General features: G+C 38.4%; 2 long non-coding RNA genes across 2 annotated transcripts; one reads left to right on the top strand and one right to left on the bottom strand.

Annotated features, from left to right (window-relative positions):
* Nucleotides 1-7,554: 7,554 nt before the first annotated feature.
* On the bottom strand, nucleotides 7,555-9,742 carry LOC136225593 (uncharacterized). Its single transcript, XR_010687180.1, has 3 exons — nucleotides 9,489-9,742; nucleotides 9,249-9,392; nucleotides 7,555-8,316 (listed from the first exon to the last, which is right to left on the bottom strand). It is a non-coding gene; the product is annotated as an uncharacterized lncRNA (long non-coding RNA).
* An 8,314-nt stretch (nucleotides 9,743-18,056) lies between these two features.
* On the top strand, nucleotides 18,057-19,305 carry LOC136226681 (uncharacterized). Its single transcript, XR_010687821.1, has 2 exons — nucleotides 18,057-18,451; nucleotides 18,538-19,305. It is a non-coding gene; the product is annotated as an uncharacterized lncRNA (long non-coding RNA).
* Nucleotides 19,306-19,660: the final 355 nt, after the last annotated feature.

Raw genomic sequence — 19,660 nt, 5'->3', positions numbered from 1 at the left:
GTCCCTATTTGACTGTTGTCGCTCCGGTTTAATTTTTGTTTGATTTACCGCGGTTTAATTTGGTAACCCCGGGTTAAATCTGACAATTCTCGACTGTCCCGTATGAATTTGGTTGCCTCGGATATGCTTCGGTTGCCTCAGATGAATTTTGGTTGCCTCGGGGGAAGACATCCTAAGAGAGATTAGGCGTCCTCGGGTCGAATGTGGGCTTTGACCTTGCTTCTCGAGGGTGCCGGGTTGCCTCGGTATTCAAAGTGGGGTACAAAAACCCCCGACATTGTAAGGCGGGCCTCCGGGTCCGCTACATTTGTTCCGCTTTATTCTTATTTTTTTGTTATTTTTCCTGCAAAAGATGTAATCGGAAATTAGACATTTGTATCATAATGTAATTGTACTTGTGCACTATTATTTTTATTAATAAAATTTAATCGGTTTCTTTTTATACTACTATCTCCGATTTTATTTTGACGCAATTAGCCAAGCAGCATATGACGGGTTAAAATACTTAATAAATACGGCTCGAGTTACAATAACCTGTGACCGTGAAATTTTACAACAAAATAATTTGAACTCGACTAATCTAAAAAAATGAGAATATAACAATCACCGGCTCATTTAATAAAGAGACGCTTTGGACTAAGATGACGATTGACATTTTAAGGCAACGTTCAACACGAAATTAATTCTTGAAAATTTAAGGACAACAACGTTAACACGCACATACTCAAGATAAACACACACATTAGGTATATAGTATAAAACTCAATCTGACCATTTCCGACATGATATCGTGTTGCAGTTCACAATTTCACGAGTCCTGCCGAATTAGCGTAGACTGACGACTCAACCCGATCACTTGACACTTGGACTTAAACTACTGACTCATAACTCAAATTTAAGCAAATTCAATTTTATTCAAAATGCAAGGAATATATCTCAAATAAAATATATAATAGGTTAAATTGTACTTTAATTCTATTAAGTCACATTTTAAATATAATTCGATATTCTTACCGACTTATACCAAAATGTGGCAAATTAGCCTTAATAGCGCAATTATTCCCTAATAAATTATTTTCGAGATAATATCATCTATTCTGGATAATTCATGAATTGTTCAAATTTTGAGTGAAATTTATTAAAAACTCAAAAATCGGTCCGGACAAAAATGGATATCTACAACATGAATGCAAGATTCACAAACATCATCAACGAGCTCAAGAGACTTGGAAAGATCTTCACTGAGGAAGAACAAGTCAAGAAGATTCTTAGGAGTCTTCCTAAAAGCTGGCAAGCAAAGAAGACTGCTGTTGAGGAAGCTCGAGACTTAACCACCTACAAGTACGATGAACTCATTGGCTCACTGCTGACCCATGAGATCTCAATGAAGAATTTCGAGGTGAAGGAAAAGTCTGAAGACAAGAAGCAAAAGCCTCTTGTCATGAAAGCTGACTCCACTGATGGGAGCTCAACAGACGATGAAGAAATGGCTATGTTCACTAGAAAGATGAAAAGGATGTTCATAAAGAATGACAAATATTCTAAGAAGCCTTACAAGAAGTTTGATAAGTACAAAGCTGAGTCCAGCGACAGCAAGTACAAGAAGGACAGCTCAAAGCCCATTACATGCTTTGAATGTCATCAAACTGGCCATATCAAGTCAAGCTGTCCCACGCTGAGGAAAGAGAAGAAGAATGGCAAGAAGGCAATGGTGGCAACCTGGAGCGACAGTGATGAGTCTTCATCATCAGAAGCTGATGCCACCGAGTCAGCGAAGATTTGTTTCATGGCTGATGAACTTGCTGAGCCGTGTGTCTCTGAGCATGCTGACCCCTCCATTGCATCTGACGATGAGGAACAATCAACTGAGGTAATATCACTACCCCTGCTCAGAAATGAAATGGTTAATGCCCTAAGTGACCTCTACACACTTGTCAAAAAGTGTAGTAAGAAAGTTAGAGTACTCAGCAGGCGATGTGACGAGGTTGAAGAGGTCAAACTGAGTGACCTTAGATTCCTTCTCCAAGACAACTCGACTCTGCATGATAATATGGAAATCATGCATAAGTTTGTCTCTGAGGTCCAATCAGATTCTAAGAAACTGAGAAAGGTCGTCACATCCACTCAGAACCAATTAAAGGTTCCAAATAAAAGAAACATTCCTCTGAACACTCAGTACCGAGGTACTGGTCAGCAGAGATAGAATCCTCAGCGGAATGTCCAGTGTGACTTCTGTGGGAAGAAAGGACACACCACAAAGGTGTGCTGGCACGCTCAGCACTGGGGTGCTGACCAGTCAGTGAGACATCCTAAACGGAAGGTCAGCTGTGACTTCTGTGGAAAGAATGGACATACTGTCCAAGTATGTCGTCATAAAATGAAATATGATGCTTTACCTGTTGAACCTAACAAGCCAGGACCCAAAAAGAATTGGGTACCTAAAGTAACTAGTTACATTACAGGTAAGCCTGAGGTGTGCTGAGAAGTCAAAGATGTGGTATATTAACAGCGCATGCTCGAGGCATATGACTGGTGATGAAACTCAATTCATCACACTTGTGCGTAAACGAGGTGGAAGTGTAAGTTTTGGAGACAACAAAAAGGGTAACATAGTAGGTTCAGGAACCGTTGGTGGTAATCCTACTATTGAGTCTGTCTCCCTAGTCAGCGGACTCAAATATAACTTACTCAGCGTAGCCCAGCTATGTGATAATGGGAGAAAAGTTATATTTGATGACACTGGATGTAAAATACTCGAGGGTAAAACTAATGAGTTAATTTTAACCGCCCCTCGCATTGATAATGTCTTCATGCTGAACTTAGAAAATAAGTTTTCAAAAACTGTATGCTTAGTGTCAAAGGAAGAAAATTCCTGGCTATGGCACAGGAGACTTGGTCATGTAAGCATGGACCTCTTGGCCAAATTAGCAAGAAAGCAATTGGTTGAGGGACTGTCAGAACTTAAGTTTGAAAAAGATCAACTATGCCACGCTGGAAAACAAACCAAACAATCTTTTCATAGTAAAAACATTGTCTCAACTAAGCGTCCATTAGAGTTACTACACTTGGATCTCTTCGGTCCAGTCCAGCCGCTGAGCTTGGGTGGAAGAAGATTTTCCTTGGTCATTGTAGATGACTTTTCTCGGTACACTTGGATCATCTTGCTGAGTAGCAAGGATGAAACCTTTGAGACATTTTTAAATTTGGTAAGAAAACTTGAAAATGATAAAGACCTAAAATTGGCTCACATCCGAAGTGATAATGGTGGAGAATTCAAGAACCAACAGTTTGTTGAATTCTGTGAAGCCAGCGGCATTGACCATAACTTTTCTGCTCTTAGGACGCCTCAACAAAATGGGGTTGTTGAAAGGAAGAACAAAACCTTGGTTGAAATAGCCAGGACAATGCTGAGTGAGCATAGGCTTCCAAAGTACTTTTGGAGAAAGGCTGTTAACACAACGTGCTACATTCTTAATAGGGCTCTAGTTAGACATATACTAAAGAAAACTCCCTATGAACTTTGGAAAGGACGAAAACCCAACATTGGATACTTTCGTGCCTTTGGCTGTAAATGTTTTATCTTAAATACCAAAGATAGCCTAGCTAAGTTTGACTCAAAAGCTGGTGAAGCTATCTTTTTAGGCTACTCAACAAACAACAAAGCATACATAGTTTTCAATAAACGAACTCAAGTCTTAGAAGAGTCAGTACATGTTGAGTTCGACGAAACTAACCCTGCAGGAAGATACCAGCCGCTGACCGAGGATGATCCACACTCAGTACCCGTTGACCAAGAACCAGTCGCTGAGTCATTCCCTCAAGGGCTGACCAAAGGTAAAAGTGAACCTCAAATTGTTTTCACTGACAAATCTACACCTGCAGAGATTGTTGAAACACAAACAGCACAAGACATCAATCTACCAAAGGAGATAAGAATACCAAGAGGACACTCAGAGAGTGCTATTCTTGATGCCGCTGAGAATACCTTGATGACAAGAAATCAACTCAGGAGATACTTCAGCAACGTAGCCTTCGTCTCAGTTCAAGAACCAAAGAACTTCACTGAAGCTGAGCACGATGAATTCTGGATGAGTACAATGCAAGAAGAACTTGATCAATTTAGAAGAAATGAAGTATGGGACTTAGTGCCAAATCCTAGAAGTCAGAAGACCATAGGAACAAGATGGGTCTTCCGCAACAAGCTGGACGAACAAGGGAACGTGGTCAGAAACAAAGCAAGACTTGTAGCTCAGGGCTACAGTCAGCAAGAAGGTATTGACTACGGTGAGACCTTTGCCCCAGTGGCAAGGCTAGAGGCTATAAGAATTTTGTGTGCATATGCATCTTACATGAACTTTAAATTATTTCAAATGGACGTTATGAGTGCATTTCTTAATGGAGTTATAAATGAGGAAGTTTATGTCAATCAACCTCCAGGGTTTGAGGACCCCAAGTTCCCAAACCACGTTTATAAACTCAAAAAGGCTCTGTACGGCCTCAAGCAAGCACCACGTGCTTGGTATGAGAGGCTGACCAGTTTCCTGCTGACTAGAAACTATGTCAAAGGCAAAACTGATACAACCTTATTCATTAAGAGAAAGGGTAAAGATACCCTGCTGGCTCAGATTTATGTGGATGATATTATTTTTGGTGCCACTAACGAGTCAATGTGCAAGGAATTTAGCAAGCAAATGCAGACTGAGTTTGAAATGTCAATGATGGGAGAACTCAACTTCTTCCCTGGACTTCAAATCAAACAAGGGAAAAATGGCATCTTCATCAGTCAAGCTAAATATGCCAAGGAGATATTGAAGAAGTATGAACTTGAGAATTGCAAGCCAATATCTACCCCTATGGGCACTAACACTGTCCTTTGCGCTGACGAGAATAGTAAGTCGGTAGACAGCAAATTGTATCAAGGTATGATAGGCTCTCTACTTTACTTAACAGCGAGTAGACCGGACATTCAGTTCTCAATATGCTATTGTACTAGATATCAATCTAACCCTAAGGAATCTCATTACATAGCTGTAAAAAGAATCCTTAGATATTTGCAAAGCTCAGTGAATGCAGGTTTATGGTATCCCAACACTCATGATTTCACACTCGTTGGATACACTGACGCTAACTACGGACGAGACAAGCTTGAACGAAAAAGCACCTCTGGAGGATGCCACTTTCTTGGGAGTTGTCTTGTGTCCTGGTTCAGTAAGAAGCAGGCGTTAGTAGCCTTGTCAACCACTGAAGCTGAGTACATTGCTGCTGGAAGCTGTGTTGCTCAAGTCCTATGGATTAAGCAACAGCTTGAAGACTATGGCGTTCAAACAAAGACAATTGAGGTCAAATGTGATAACAAAAGTGCAATTGATCTATCAAAGAACCCAATCCAGCACAACAGGATGAAACATGTCAGCATAAGACATCACTTCATTAGAGACCATGTACTCAAGGGTGAGATCAAGCTGACCTATGTCCCAACAGATGAGCAGCTTGCAGATATCTTCACGAAGCCAATGGCTCGTGAGCAATTCAGCATACTGAGAGAAGCCATTGGTATGTTTAATCCTCTTCAGTAAATTCCAAGTAGAATACATGATATATGCATGTTGAGTGAATTATCATGCTGAATGATTTATGTTATTGCTTGCTGAGTAGATATATATATACTGAGCTACTACATATAGAAACTATTCCTCTGCATAACACTGACTACTCAGAATTTTAAACGCTTGAAATTCTTAACACTGAGTAAAGAGCCGTTGCAAACTTTAATGCAAAACACGCGAATTTAATAGCCACCTAGGATGACGTATAGGCTATTGTAGGTGTCGCGGCCTCGCCCGAACGGACCGGGGGGTGGACACCGTTGACGAAAGATGCTGTGATTGGCGCCGAAAGCAACCAATCGCGGAATCAAGCTGCTCGGCAGGGCCAGAGCTCGGAGTATGGAAGAGTCGCCACCCACGAATGGGAAAATGAACACCGATCCCTTGCGAGAGACCGGTGAGGGTTCGGAAAACTTAGGTAAGAGCCGAGAAGGCTAGCTCCTTTCCGGAGAAAGGCTACTAGGCACCCCGACATCGTCCGGTTATGAACCACCGGCCTCCTACTTAGCGTGTTAGGCGATAACGGACTAATCATATATCTCTTTAAGTTTAAAATTCATTTGAAACCTTTTCTTTCTCTCTTTGAAAACCGTTTTGAGCATGTTATTAAGCCATTTTAGTAAAGAATCACTCATTTTGCATGAATTTAAAGTATTTAGGAGAGGAAGAGGGAGATAGAAGAAAGAATTGATTTATTCACAGTGTGACTTATGCTTCAATTTACATATTAAATCTACACTAATCTCACTCCCCAAAAACGAGTTTATTTACATGGTTCATACCTTAATCGCCGTTGGAACAATTTAGGTGCGTTTCAAAACCCCGTTAATTTACATGATGTTCACTCGAATCGCCGTTGGAACGACTCAAGCGTTTGAAAATGTGAGATAAGAATCTTTAACCGGAAAAACGTGATTAAGCATACAAGTCTATTTATTTTTGTACCAAGCCGTTTAGTTAGGAAAACGATTCAAAATTCTATTATTTACAATGAAAACGATTTTAATTACAAGGTTCGCTTAATCCGTCGTTGGAACGAATTAAGGTTTTAAAACGTGATATTTAGGAAGCGGTTTAAAATGATAAAAAAGCCTTTTATTTACTCTTTAGGAATATCTAGAAAAACTTTAGTTTAAATGGACAAATTGAACTCTCTTTTTTGTGGTTTATTTTCCCTTTTTCACTCAATTAACCTTTATTTGAACATAATTACAACAACTAACAAATTAAACCCAAATTCACCCAACTCAAATACTTTTAAAACATATATATATATAGGAAATTCAAAATCATGACACTTTTAGAAACCGTTTGATATAGAAAATGGAATCAAAACATTTTATTTGCATTTTGAAAACATTTGAACATCTTTTATCTAATAAAACCAAGTTGAAGTTCCTTTTTTACCATTGTAGATACCCATTTTTGTCCGGGACATTTTTTAAACTTTAACTGATTATATTTGAAATTCTAACAAATTCGTGAATTATATTAGAAATGCAAACTTTCTATTACAAGTATAATTTATTAAGAAAATTATATTTTATACCAATTTTTTATATCTCGGTATAATTATCAAATTATATTCGAGATATGATTCATTGGGATAGAAATATTTTTCAGGTTATAAATTATATTTGAAATATAATTTATTGTATTCTAAATGTGATTTATTTGGAATGGTTAGATATCAAATTCATTAGTTAAACTCAATTTATATCTAAATGGTTAGATTAATTCTCCTAGTTCATTAATTGTAAAATCATATTAGAAAATGCTTGTACTTTAAATATGAGTTATGATTACGAAATTAATTGTTGAGCTATTTATATAGCTTTAAAGATAATTTTTAATCATACACTATTTGGAATATAAGTAATTTCCAGATTACAGATTTGAGTAATGGCAAAACAAATTAATATCTAAATCATTAGATAAGAGTTAGAAGAAAAATAAAATAAAATGCTTTTATTAAGAAAAATAAGGTTTACATTGACAAATGCTAATTTAGATTTTCATTTTACAGATTCCTAAAACCAAATTCAACCATTACAAGTAGGTGAAAAATACATACAGTAAGGTCAACCTCATATTTAATTCAGGGATTCAAGAGGGAGAAAATGACAAGTTCACTACAGTTAATTCAGGGATTCAAAAGGGGAAAGGACAAGTTCACCACAGCCCTGCATCTTGAAAATAGGCATTGTCACAATGGACAAATGCCCTGCACCTTGAAACCAGCCAAGGGATTCAAAAGGGGAAAGGACAAGTTCACCACAGCCCTGCATCTTGAAAATAGGCATTGTCACAATGGACAAATGCCCTGCACCTTGAAACCAGCCAAGGCATTCAGAAAGAAGAAGACAAGTCTAATTGTTGGACTTGAGTCAAGTCCAAAAGAAGAAGGAGCCAAGGGATTCAAAAGGGGAAAGGACAAGTTCACCACAGCCCTGCATCTTGAAAATAGGCATTGTCACAATGGACAAATGCCCTGCACCTTGAAACCAGCCAAGGCATTCAGAAAGAAGAAGACAAGTCTAATTGTTGGACTTGAGTCAAGTCCAAAAGAAGAAGGAGCCAAATTTGGGCAGCCAATGCACTGCACCTTGAAACCAGCCACTACCACAGTGGACAAAATGCAGCAGAAGAGGCTCCAGCAAAAGACAATCCTAGTTGTCTCTGAGCATCTATAAATAGAGGGGTTGAGCACCTGAAACAGGAGAGGCCGAAAATTAGCAAGGGAAAAAAGGTCAACAACATTAGAGCAAAAAACACAGCAAGAGAAAAAGGCCAATTTTGAGAAAGAGAGTTTTGAGCCAAAGTTTAAGGGGGTGCTTTTTGTAATAGGTTCTTTTTCTTTCCAGAGGAAGAAAGTTCTGTATTCTCCACAAATTCAATACAATCAAATTCTCCTCATTTTGATCTCAAAAGCTTTGAGCTAAGGTTTTTATTTCTAGTTTATAAAAATAGTGATTAAAAGCACTCACATTGCTTTTAAAATGATCTAATTTTTTGTAAACTAAAAATAAAAATCCATTAGTTCCTAGCTCATCTAAATGCTTTTTAGATAATGCAATTTAAATATGTGCTACTAGTTATTCACTAATCTTACTAACATTAAACACATATTATTTGCTTATTATTCCATTTGAGATTTCTGCTACTGATCCCTTTTTTCAATCTGTACTAACCATTTATTAACTCTACTAACTTCAAATGCATGTTTATTTAGTTTCCTTTGAATATCTGTTATTAACAATTCATCATCCTGTTAACATTAACTTTATATATTCGAATAATAACCTATCATGCATGCTAATTTTTGTATTCTTTTGATGTTTACAGTCAACTCAAATCCGTTGTTTTCGAAAATAACCATTTGTACAGATTACACAAATTATCAACTAATCTAACCAAATATCTAACAAATTAACCTGTTTTATTTCATCTCCAGTTTCGCCCCTAAAGGATCCAGTTCACCAAAAATGTAAAAAACCCAGAACCCATAGTTTGCCTTCTATCTCAGCGCCCTCAAAATCAAAACAAACAAAACTTCATTCCATATCAATTCATAGATCCACGGCAAAAAGGAAAACTAAAAAAAAAAACGAAAAAGACTAAATAGAAATAAACAGGTCTTACCTCAACGCAGGTCGGAGCGGCTACGGCCGATGATGCCAGGATAGAAGAACGGCGGCGAAGGAGCCGTGACGGCGAAGACAGACACCATGGAGGAGCAGGCGGCTGGCCGGATGGCTGCTGCTCTTCGCTTTTATGGAAGAAAATCTGAAGAGAATGAGAAAAGAATAACCAAAGAAAAATGAGTAAAACGGCAGAAATCAAAGAAAAGGGAATGTAGAACCGAAGAAAGAGAGAACTCACTGTAGACCCACCGCGTTTGATGAGAATCAGGCCGCCAATCGGAGGAGAACCACCGCAAACGAGTAGACGAGATCGGTAGATGAGTCACGACGGCAGACGGACGAAAAACAGCTGGCGAACGGAGGAGCTACGGCCGTTGACGGTGACAGGAGGCCCGACCATGGCTGCATTTCCGAAGGAGAAGAAGAGGAGGAGAGGATGAGTGCGGCTGCATATGATATGTGTAAACGAACCCTCAAATCCAAATTTAAGACTCTACAATAATCCCAATCTTATGGATATATACCCCATATCACTTAAATAAATCTCGTATCTGCTTATAAATTAAAATGGGCCTTGGTTTCTTTTCAAAAAAATAGGTTTTGTTTTTTATTAGGTTTTAGTTTAATCTAATCTACTTTATATTGTCATACGTTAATGTTAAGTTTAATAGATCCCTAATCTAATTTTTCTTTTATAATATAATAATTTATGATTTAATCTCATTCATTGTATTTAGATTGTTGTATAGCAATTATAATACGATAAGTCTATTTCGATTACTGAATAGTGATTCGGATAAGTAAACGATAAACAATTGATAAATCATGTATTATTATATTTTCTTTAAATATGTACACTTTTTTTTAAACTATATCTAATCAATAAATAAAAATAATTTACGGGTCCCTTCTATTAATTTTAATCATTGCTATTATGGTCGTATGACCACAACCTTACGAGCATCATCAAGGGCTTGAATATATAGAATTAATGACCCTTCAAAGCAATAGTGAACACCAACACATAGAGCAAGCACGTGGAAGTACAACAGTACCGATTTATCGGGCGGGGTAGGGTGAGATTATGTCTCTTCCCTACACGTAACTGGAAACCGAACTTAGAATCATCGCAGACCATTACCTAATCCGAACTTACCCGAATGGGTCAATTTGGAATCAAATCGGTGTCCAATCAGACCGTCAAACTGATTGGTGGCGACTCAAAAACCCCTTGAATAGTCTCCTTAGAGGGACTATCCAGCAACGTTGATAAACCAGTAGAGCGGGAGCCATATCAAAGATCTAAATAGTTCGCGATCCGCGGGCACGGGCATGACAACCATCTCATTCCGTCCTTTAAAATTAATCCCCTAATATCCCAAATTATTAAAATGTAACCATAAAGTCTCCAATATCTACCCAAAAATCATTTATCCTAGGATATCCAAATATATACACAAATATCCCAAAAGGTGAAAAACATTTAGTAAATATATATAAGGAAAATAACTACTATATCTATATACTATATAAGATAAGGAAAATAGAGTAAAAATATAACTTATACGGATCACCTTATCCCAAGGAAACATAAAGTATAAATACCCCTCCCTACTAGACATATACATGTACCCAAATAATATATAACACATAGATTTTTAAAGATATATGTGTATATATATTTATACTAAAACGAATAACTTAGAATGAAAAATACCCTCACAATACTTTAATACCCATACAACATTTTAATCCCCAAAAGAAACACCCAACCCATTAATAAATAATTAATAACCATAAAAGTGAAAACTATTAACAAAAAGTCCTAAAAAAAACAAAAATAATATCTATAACCCAAACTCATATATAAATACACATATACATTAATACATATAAAAAAAGAATGAAATCATTTACTCTATCCACCCGTATACATATATATACATATATAAAGTAGTAAAAGTGTAATAAATGGTATTTTAAAAGGTTCCATGAGGTTTTATGAAATCCGTCACTGATCTGTTTTTAGTGACAAAAAGATAGAAAATCTCAGAAACAGTCCCTCAACATTCCAGATTTATTAAAAGACTTTAGATCTAATCTATTCTATCATTTTTGGCCTCCGAACTACCCAAATCGGGTCATAGTCTATAACGGAGACTCCCAAAACGATGTTTTATTTTAAAACGTTAATTAAAACATTTTCTAAATCTAGATCTACAACGTTTTAGTCCCGAACTATCCCTAAATGGGGTCACGGTTCGTATTGGGACATAAAACGAGGTTTTTATTTTAGATCCTAACTCAAGTATTTATAGAATGAAAACAGAAAATTAATTTGACAAATCTAAACAATAAAAGTGCAATAAAAGAGTAAATAAAGAGATCTACATAACCAAAATGCAATAAAAGGATTAAATGGGTCTAGTTCCTCGGATTATTACCTCTTCAATCAGTAATGGGGATCCAAATCAAGTCGATTGATTGTGTTTTGAGTCGGTTTTTTGTGTTTTTGGGAGAATTCAGGTCTCGTTGAATTTTTCCAGAGGTTCAGGTCCAATTTTCTTCCCTTACTTCCTTGGGCTCCATCCTATTTATAGGCATGGAGCCTTTGAAGCCTAAGGGTAGACTCCAAGCAAAGCTAAATTAGCTTACACTTAACTTGGAGCCAAGTGTAAGCTAATTTGGCTTAATGACTCATTATTATAATTATTATTATTATTATTTGATATTAATTTTTTTTTTTTTTTATAAATCCTAAGATAAAATTGCACTTGCCATTTGGCCAAGTGCAGCAAAATGCACTTGGCCGAATGCCAAGTGCAGGGGGCTGGGCCTGGGCGGCCCAGCCCCGTCACGGGCCGTCCAACAGCCCGTGATGTAAATACCGGTCCCCAATGGGGCCGCGTTTATATATACTAAAAAAATAAAAATGTTTAACTAAACAAAATACATCTAAAAATAACCAAAATCAATAACGATTTTCATCGAAAATGATTTTCGTCAAAACTGATTTTATAAAATTAGCTTTTATAAAATCGATCTTTCTACAAAACCATATATATTTTTTTGGATTGCTCGAATACCAAAATAAAACCCTCTATCGTTCCGAGACTCTATTAATAATAAAATAAATAAGAAAAGGGAGTGAAATATCCCGAACTTGCCGAGACGATTTAAGATTTCACTCGCGGAACCGATTCGCCCGTCATCTCGATTCGATTTCAAAATTCGATCAAACCGGTCTCCACGGTTCCTTCGAACAACGTTTTTTTTATATTTTTTTATTGACTCATCATTTATTTCAATCGACTGATTTGGATTCCTTTTTATAATTTTTCTTCATCGGTCCTCCGACCCCGGTGTCTACAGCTATAATTAGAAAATACACGCGCCGTATATGTCATAAATGCCAGAATCTTTGTCGATTGAGAATCTCGAGGTAAAACGCACAACCAAACGCCTTGGATTAACTCAACCTCTCTATAAATAGTGGATGAATTCCCACTTTTATTTCTTTACGCTTAGAAATCTTTGGCATTCATACTTTCTCTCTAAAAACTCCCAAATCTTCGAAAAACTTCTCTGAGAAAATGACTAAAATTTCTCTGAACATCTCCGGTGCCAGTCTCTCCCATAACCGCTCTGATGACAATCCCACTTCTCCTACTCAGCGTAATCACGCTAGAACTACTACGCCGAGCAAGAAAGCTCAAGCTGTCCAAGCCACCTCGTCAAAGGGACAACAACAAAAAGACAAGGGCAAGAAGACAGTTGAACGCACCTACTCTCAGGTCTTCGGGAGTGTAAAGGGGTGTAAGATTGACTACTCGTGGTGGTTCTCACAAGGATTCGTGGACGCCGAGAAGCCCTTTTGTGAGTGGATCAAGAATAACGGTTAGACTGAGCTGTTCTCAGTTCGTGATGATACTTACCCTGAGTTGGTAAAAGAGTTCTACGCCAACCTGAAGGTTGCAACTGACAACAGGGACTATCTGGCCTCTAAGGTTCAAGGCAAGAACATCTTCATAAATCCTCCGTATCTTGCCTCCCTATTCAAGCTGAAAAACGAAGGAGCCATACTTCGTAAATCTGGAGACCAGGATAAAACCAATTACGTTCAGACCTTCTGTAAACCTGAGGGTCATGTCAGCGAAATCTCGAGTACCTCTATGGGTCGGCATCAAAAGATGGCCCATTACATCCTGACTAACTACCTTTTCCCTAAAATCAACTACACCAGCTCAGCAACCAACTTTGAACAGTGCTTTATATGGCACATGCTGACCTACACGCCGATCAACATGCCAGTATTCATAATCGGTGGGTTTCTACGAAGCATAGGAACTCTTAGGCTGGGCTCCTTCATCACCCGAATCCTCAAAGATCACAATGTGGACTTGAAAGAGGAAGTCCATGCTTCGGGAACCGAGATTACAGCTGATGCCCTATTCGGTTTGGCGTATGATCAACCTATTATGCCGAAGAAAGGAAAGGGGGAAGCTGTCCAGGAAGCTGAGGGTATGGAAACTCACAAAGGCAAGAAGGAAAGAAAGAGGAAAGATGTCCAGAGCACCTCTAAAGACGCTGTCTCTCCAGCGAAGAAGCTGAAAGTTGTATCAAGAGGAACTAAGCCTCAAGTGGAGAAAAGGCAAGCTGAGCCCAAGTCAGTTGGAAAGAGACCCAGGCAAGATGAGCCTGAGGAAGACGAGAATGTAGAGGTTGATGAGCAACCATTGAGGAAGAGGAAGAAGCTGAACTTTGAGTTAAGACATATCGATGCTCTTCCAACTGATGTCATCGTTCCTCCTGACTCACATTATGTCCAGAGTCAAGGCATTGACGCTGAGCCACTATTTGAAAAAGAACAAGACCAAGATCAATTGGGTGGACAGTTTTTCGAGGAAGAACTGGATGAACAGTTTGACGAAGACGAACTGGATGATGAGTCTGATGAAGAAGAAGGTGGTCAGGATGACACTGAGGATACAGCAGATGATGAGCACTTTGAACCAGTCAACACTGAGTTGATTGACGAAGAAGAAACCGAACACACAGCAAATGCTCCTACTGATCAAAGGGAAGAATCACCCACTGACTCCATTGAGTCCATTCCTTGTGATCCTACTCCTCCAAAGATGAAGAGACTGAGAAAGAAGAGAGCCTTTAAAGCACCTGTCATTTACCTTATGGGCGACTCCCCGCTGAGAGATGAGATCACTGACCTAACCGAGGTCCATCTTAAGTACTTCTCCAACCCACCTGCGACTCAGTCAGAGCTACCAGAAAATCAAGCCTCTGTTTCTCCACTGAAGGAACATGCCGAATTAATCGCTTCTCCAAGCCACACTAATACCGAGCAAGTGCTCGAAGATTCCGCTCCTCAACACGTTGAGCAAGCCAAGGAATTACCTACTCAGGTAAATAATGAACTTACTCAGCTTCCACAATCTAGTCAGCTTCAGCCTGACCCTAAGCAAGTAACAAATTCTGTCATTACTCCTCTTCCACAACTCCAAGTGCAGAATCCAAACCAGTCAGTTTCCACTGACATTCCAAATTCCAGGCTAGCCGCTGATAATGCTGGGCCTTCTAATGTTGAGCAAAACCAAACAATGACTTTATTCGGTTCCACTCCTCCTCCGGCATCTGGGCCAACACATGATGGATCCTTTAGCTATCTCACTGCCTCTGAGTCTGGTCGAAGAATCGTTGACTCGGCTCAAGCCCTTATCCAGGAACTCCATCAATGAAGTACAAATGCCGCTGGGTCTACCAACGTTGAGACAACTCCACTTTCGTCTGTCACTCAGCTTCTAACTAAGATCAAAGGTCTGAAGGATCTTCTGAGTGTCATGACTTCATTGCAAACTCAACAGCCCAGGCAAGACTCTATAACGAAGCTGGCCAAACTCCAGCTGACCATGGTCAACCACATGAACTCATTGCAAGGGCAGATTCATCAATTGTCAGCTGCGAACTCTTCCTATGCCACTTCTGCTGAAATTCAACATCTCTTCAGTCAGCTTCATACTGAGCAAGAGAAAACAAATCACCAACTCTCTACCTCTTCTCAATGCTCTGTTGAAGGAATCAACGAGGCTGTCCGTCTGATGAACTTAAGCAAACAAGAGATGGACACTGACCAGCTCAAGACAAATGAGATCTTAAAGTACTCTCGAGTCACTTTCAACCACCTTCGTCACACCAACGCTCAGCGTGAGTATTTTGATTCATCTTTGCTGAAGATGTTTCATCAAGCTTTTGCAATGCTCACTGAAACCATACACTGGGTGGGAAAGTCTCAAGCACAAGTGCTGAGTATGCTAAGTGCTGCTGATGTCAGGATTCCTCGAGCCATAGTGGATGAGGGTGTTCCAATCTTTGACGGAATGAATGAAAGCACGAGAAAGCTAAAGGCATTTTCTAAACGCCTAACTCAAGCTGCCATTGAAGAAATGTTCATTCCCAAACGAGATGATGCTGGCAAAATGGGGGAGAAAGAACAAGCCCCAAGAACTCAGCGAACTGAAGAAGCTTCAGTTAGTCAGCCGAAATTCAAGGGAAAAGGCAAAGCTGTAGACCATCCTGTCCAAGTTAATTACAAAAAGAAGTAGCTTCACTTGTATTGACTAGGATAGATAGCTTTTTAAACCTTCATATCTGTACTCTTCTGTTGTGATCCTGGATTATGCTGACTTTAAATTCTAAAACAAATTATACGCATCTCTTCCATACTGACTACTCTTATGCGATGCTTACTTGAGTGATTGTTATAATTTGTTAAAACGCATCTTCATTAAATCAACTGTGCTACACTGTCTATATTGATTAAATGTCTGCTGTGTTGAACACTTCTTATATGTCCACTTAACTAAAACTCATTGAACAAAGCATACTCAGCGCTCTCTGATATTTAAACCTTCCGCGTAAAACTGAGTTAAATAGAATATGTTCCATGAGCTGACCTATTTCTGAAAACTGGCCTTAGACTTACTCAATTAAACATTGAAATGTTTAGAGTAAAACTAAGTCAGTAGCTCAACCCTTACGGGGGAGTTAATTGATAAAATTAGGTCAATCATCATGGGGGAGCTCAACACTGAGTTCTTCAATTGAATATTTTTGCCAACATCAAAATGGGGGAGTTTGTTGAAACACCTTTCCACATGATTTTGATTTGACAAAATTATTTAAGTAAAAACATTCTAACACATTAAATTTAAATGCTTTGATTTATTACACTAATGTGTTTGTTCAATGTTGAGTTTATTTGTGTATAAGACATTAAGATTAAAAAAAAGCCCAAAGGCCCATAAGTGGAAGTCAACACATCAAGACCATTCGGCCTAAGAGATTCAAAACGTAGCCATTTCAAGCAAAACGACGACTCAGCTTGAGAAGGATCGAGAAGCCTTCTAACTGAAAAGCTTCAAGAGGAAGCTGCTGAGTTGGACGACATCGCAGTCTGGACAGCGACAGACAATGTTCAACTTCCAGACAAAGTATTTCTACTTTGGGAAAAGTTCAGAAGGCGCAGGAAGCTGTCTCGTGGATCTTTCCTTAAATGTCGAAACATTCTGTAGATGACTGACGAAGATAGAAGATGCAAGAATTCTATTGGCCAACGACGTTGAGCACGCCTAGAGTGACAACGACAGGAAGCCGTTTCCCTCCAACGGTTATTTCGAAATTCGAAATGACCGGTGCCTCAAGTGTCACTATATAAATGCTGTCGCAACCGGATTTTTCCGGGCGCGGGGCGCCGGGCGTTAAAATTTAACTAGTTAATAGTTTTTCCATTTTTAACTATTTTTTAGAGTCGCCACCAATCAAAATTAAGGCGTGATTGGACACCGAAATTTGGTATATTTTAATGGATAAAAAGGTCTGCGAAATAGAGAATTTAAGTTCGTTTGTCGGTTACGTGTAGGGAAGAAGACTTTGAGTAATCACCCTACCCTGCCCAAAATTGGTACTAAAAGATGTGATTTTTTATATTAAACTTACTTGATTTATTTGATTAATTTCCCTTTATTTTATGTATTTTTTAATAACAAATGTGTGTAAGTTTGGACGATTTAATTTGACCGTTTTGATACCTCTATAACACAGAGGTATAAATTGGGCCGCTTTATTTAAATTAGTTACATTTTGACTATTTTTCATACCCCTATAGCTTAAACATATGGATTGAGCTGTTTTATTTTAATTAACTTGATTTTGACCGCTTTCATACCCCTATAGCATAGACGTATGAATTGAGTCGTTTTCTTTCGATTAATTTGATTTTGACTGCTTTCATACCCCTATAGCATAGACGTATGAATTGAGTCGTTTCATCCCAATTAATTTGATATTGACCGCTTTCCTACCCCTATAGCATAGACGTATGAATTGATCCGTTTTACTTAAATTAATTTTATTTCGACCGACTTCGTACCCTATGACATAGGGATACGGAATAAGTCGTTAATTTTTTGTGAATTTTAAGACACCTAATCTATTCTTTTCTAGTATGTAAACATATGAGGAATTAACTAGATCCTTTGCTAATTTGAAAACAGCATAAAGAAACACAAAAACTAAACCCATGCCAACATCATATATTATGCCTAATTAACACGATCTATGGACAACTAATTTAAATAATTAAATGCTTGATAGGCACCAGATAATAATCAAACTTTATTTTTTTGGGATGAATAATGAACCGGAGAATGGACTTAGGGGGGAATTGGGCTTGAACGAAATCAACCCACTAATTTATGTCTGGAGCCTTTTAATCTTAAGGCCTCTCCTTCCCTATATTTAGATTTATAACCCTAACTTTCTCATTTTCCCCAAATTACAGAGATGCCTTTTGCAAAACCAGACTCATCCTTCCTAAATCTACCGCCTCTCCTTCTCTCTAAAATGGCAGATTTCATTCTACCTCAAGTCCCTGCCGCGTCGCCCGTTAACTCCGGTGACAGCCCTAAGCGCGGTTATTCCCAACAGGGGTGGCGATTCTAACGCCCCTCCCCTCAGGCGTCGCCCGTTAACTCCGGCGACAACCGTAAACACGACTATCCCCAACGGCAGCGGCGATTCTACCGCCCTTCCTCTTCCTGGACACCCTCAATCCTCTCTCTCTCTTCGTTTAAATCAGTGCTTGGCACCCCTGCGATCTGAACATGCCGGCAACCGTGGTTCCTAGAGGTATGGGTTCTTATATGTGTGATTTTGCATTTTTTGCTTTTCATTGGTTTAAGCTTCTTATTCGTTTAGGTTTTTCGTTTCTACAGGCTAGAAGGAGACTGGCTGAAGGAGACAAAAGATTGGACCAAAGATAAAGCTAGACTCCAGCCTGAGGATTGGATTCGATTTTTGTGTCTCAAGAGCCTAACACTACGTTGTTATCAGGGCGTTGTGAGTCCTATCTTATCTTCCATCTGACTAGTCTCTAGTTTATTACGGGTATATGTTCTTTTCCTCAAGAGGCTACAAGTTCATTTATTATAGGTGCTTTGAATGCACAGTTGGGTATCTTTAAATGATATGGACAGAATGTAGCACATCCTCCCTCTCAGTTAAAGGACTCCGAAAGAGAAAAGTTAGTTTGTCTACTATAGCATAGGAACTCCCTAACAATTCTCTGAACTGTGTTTCTTATTCTTAATGGCAATACAGGCAGGTTGGTGAAGAAGTTTCACCTGAGAAAGTGATCTTTTGTCTGCAGGTAGTCTTGATGCTTTCTTTATCCCTCTTTTTCCTTTTTTGTTCGTCCCCCCTCTCACTGATTAGGATCTTCTTATTTAAGGACTTTCCTTGTGGATGTAATTGATTTGGGTAGAAAGGGGGCTTTGTCACTATTTTTTACTGGCTGTAATTAGAGAGGGTACGTCACCTCTTTTCACTCTCTATGTGTACTCTATTTGGCTTAATTAAAAGCCCTTCTCTGTATGATTAATTGAGAGCCTTTTTTGTAACTTTGTGTCTTGGGTGGGAGACTCTAATTGTAATGCACTGTATTTCTTGATTTAATTATATGAAAATGGGGAAATTGTTAGCTACGACAAGTTATTGGCTTATGACAAATTATTGGTTTAATCTTGAAAGTTATTTTCGGTTTACGACAAATGAGTTTATACCAATTAACTTTGAAATAATAATATTGGTAATTTTTAGCTTTGTGAATCGAGTTCTTTTATCGACGAGTTATTAGTCTTAAAATTGATTAATTCAACATTCACCATTTTCCGCTATTGCTCCTTTATCTTTTAGATTTAACGAATTCGAACTAATTTAATATCTGTTTCCTTTTTCTAGTGTATATTCTTTTCCCCTAATAACTATGAGTTTTATTTGAGAAATTTGATATATTGAATATGAAAAGGGGTGGATACATGGCGATTCTGACATGCCGTC

The sequence above is a fragment of the Euphorbia lathyris genome, chromosome 4, assembly GCF_963576675.1.
Source record: "Euphorbia lathyris chromosome 4, ddEupLath1.1, whole genome shotgun sequence".
NCBI lineage: Eukaryota > Viridiplantae > Streptophyta > Magnoliopsida > Malpighiales > Euphorbiaceae > Euphorbia > Euphorbia lathyris.
The sequence above is the reverse complement of the archived record's forward strand: the minus strand, read 5'-3'. Positions and strand labels throughout refer to the sequence as shown.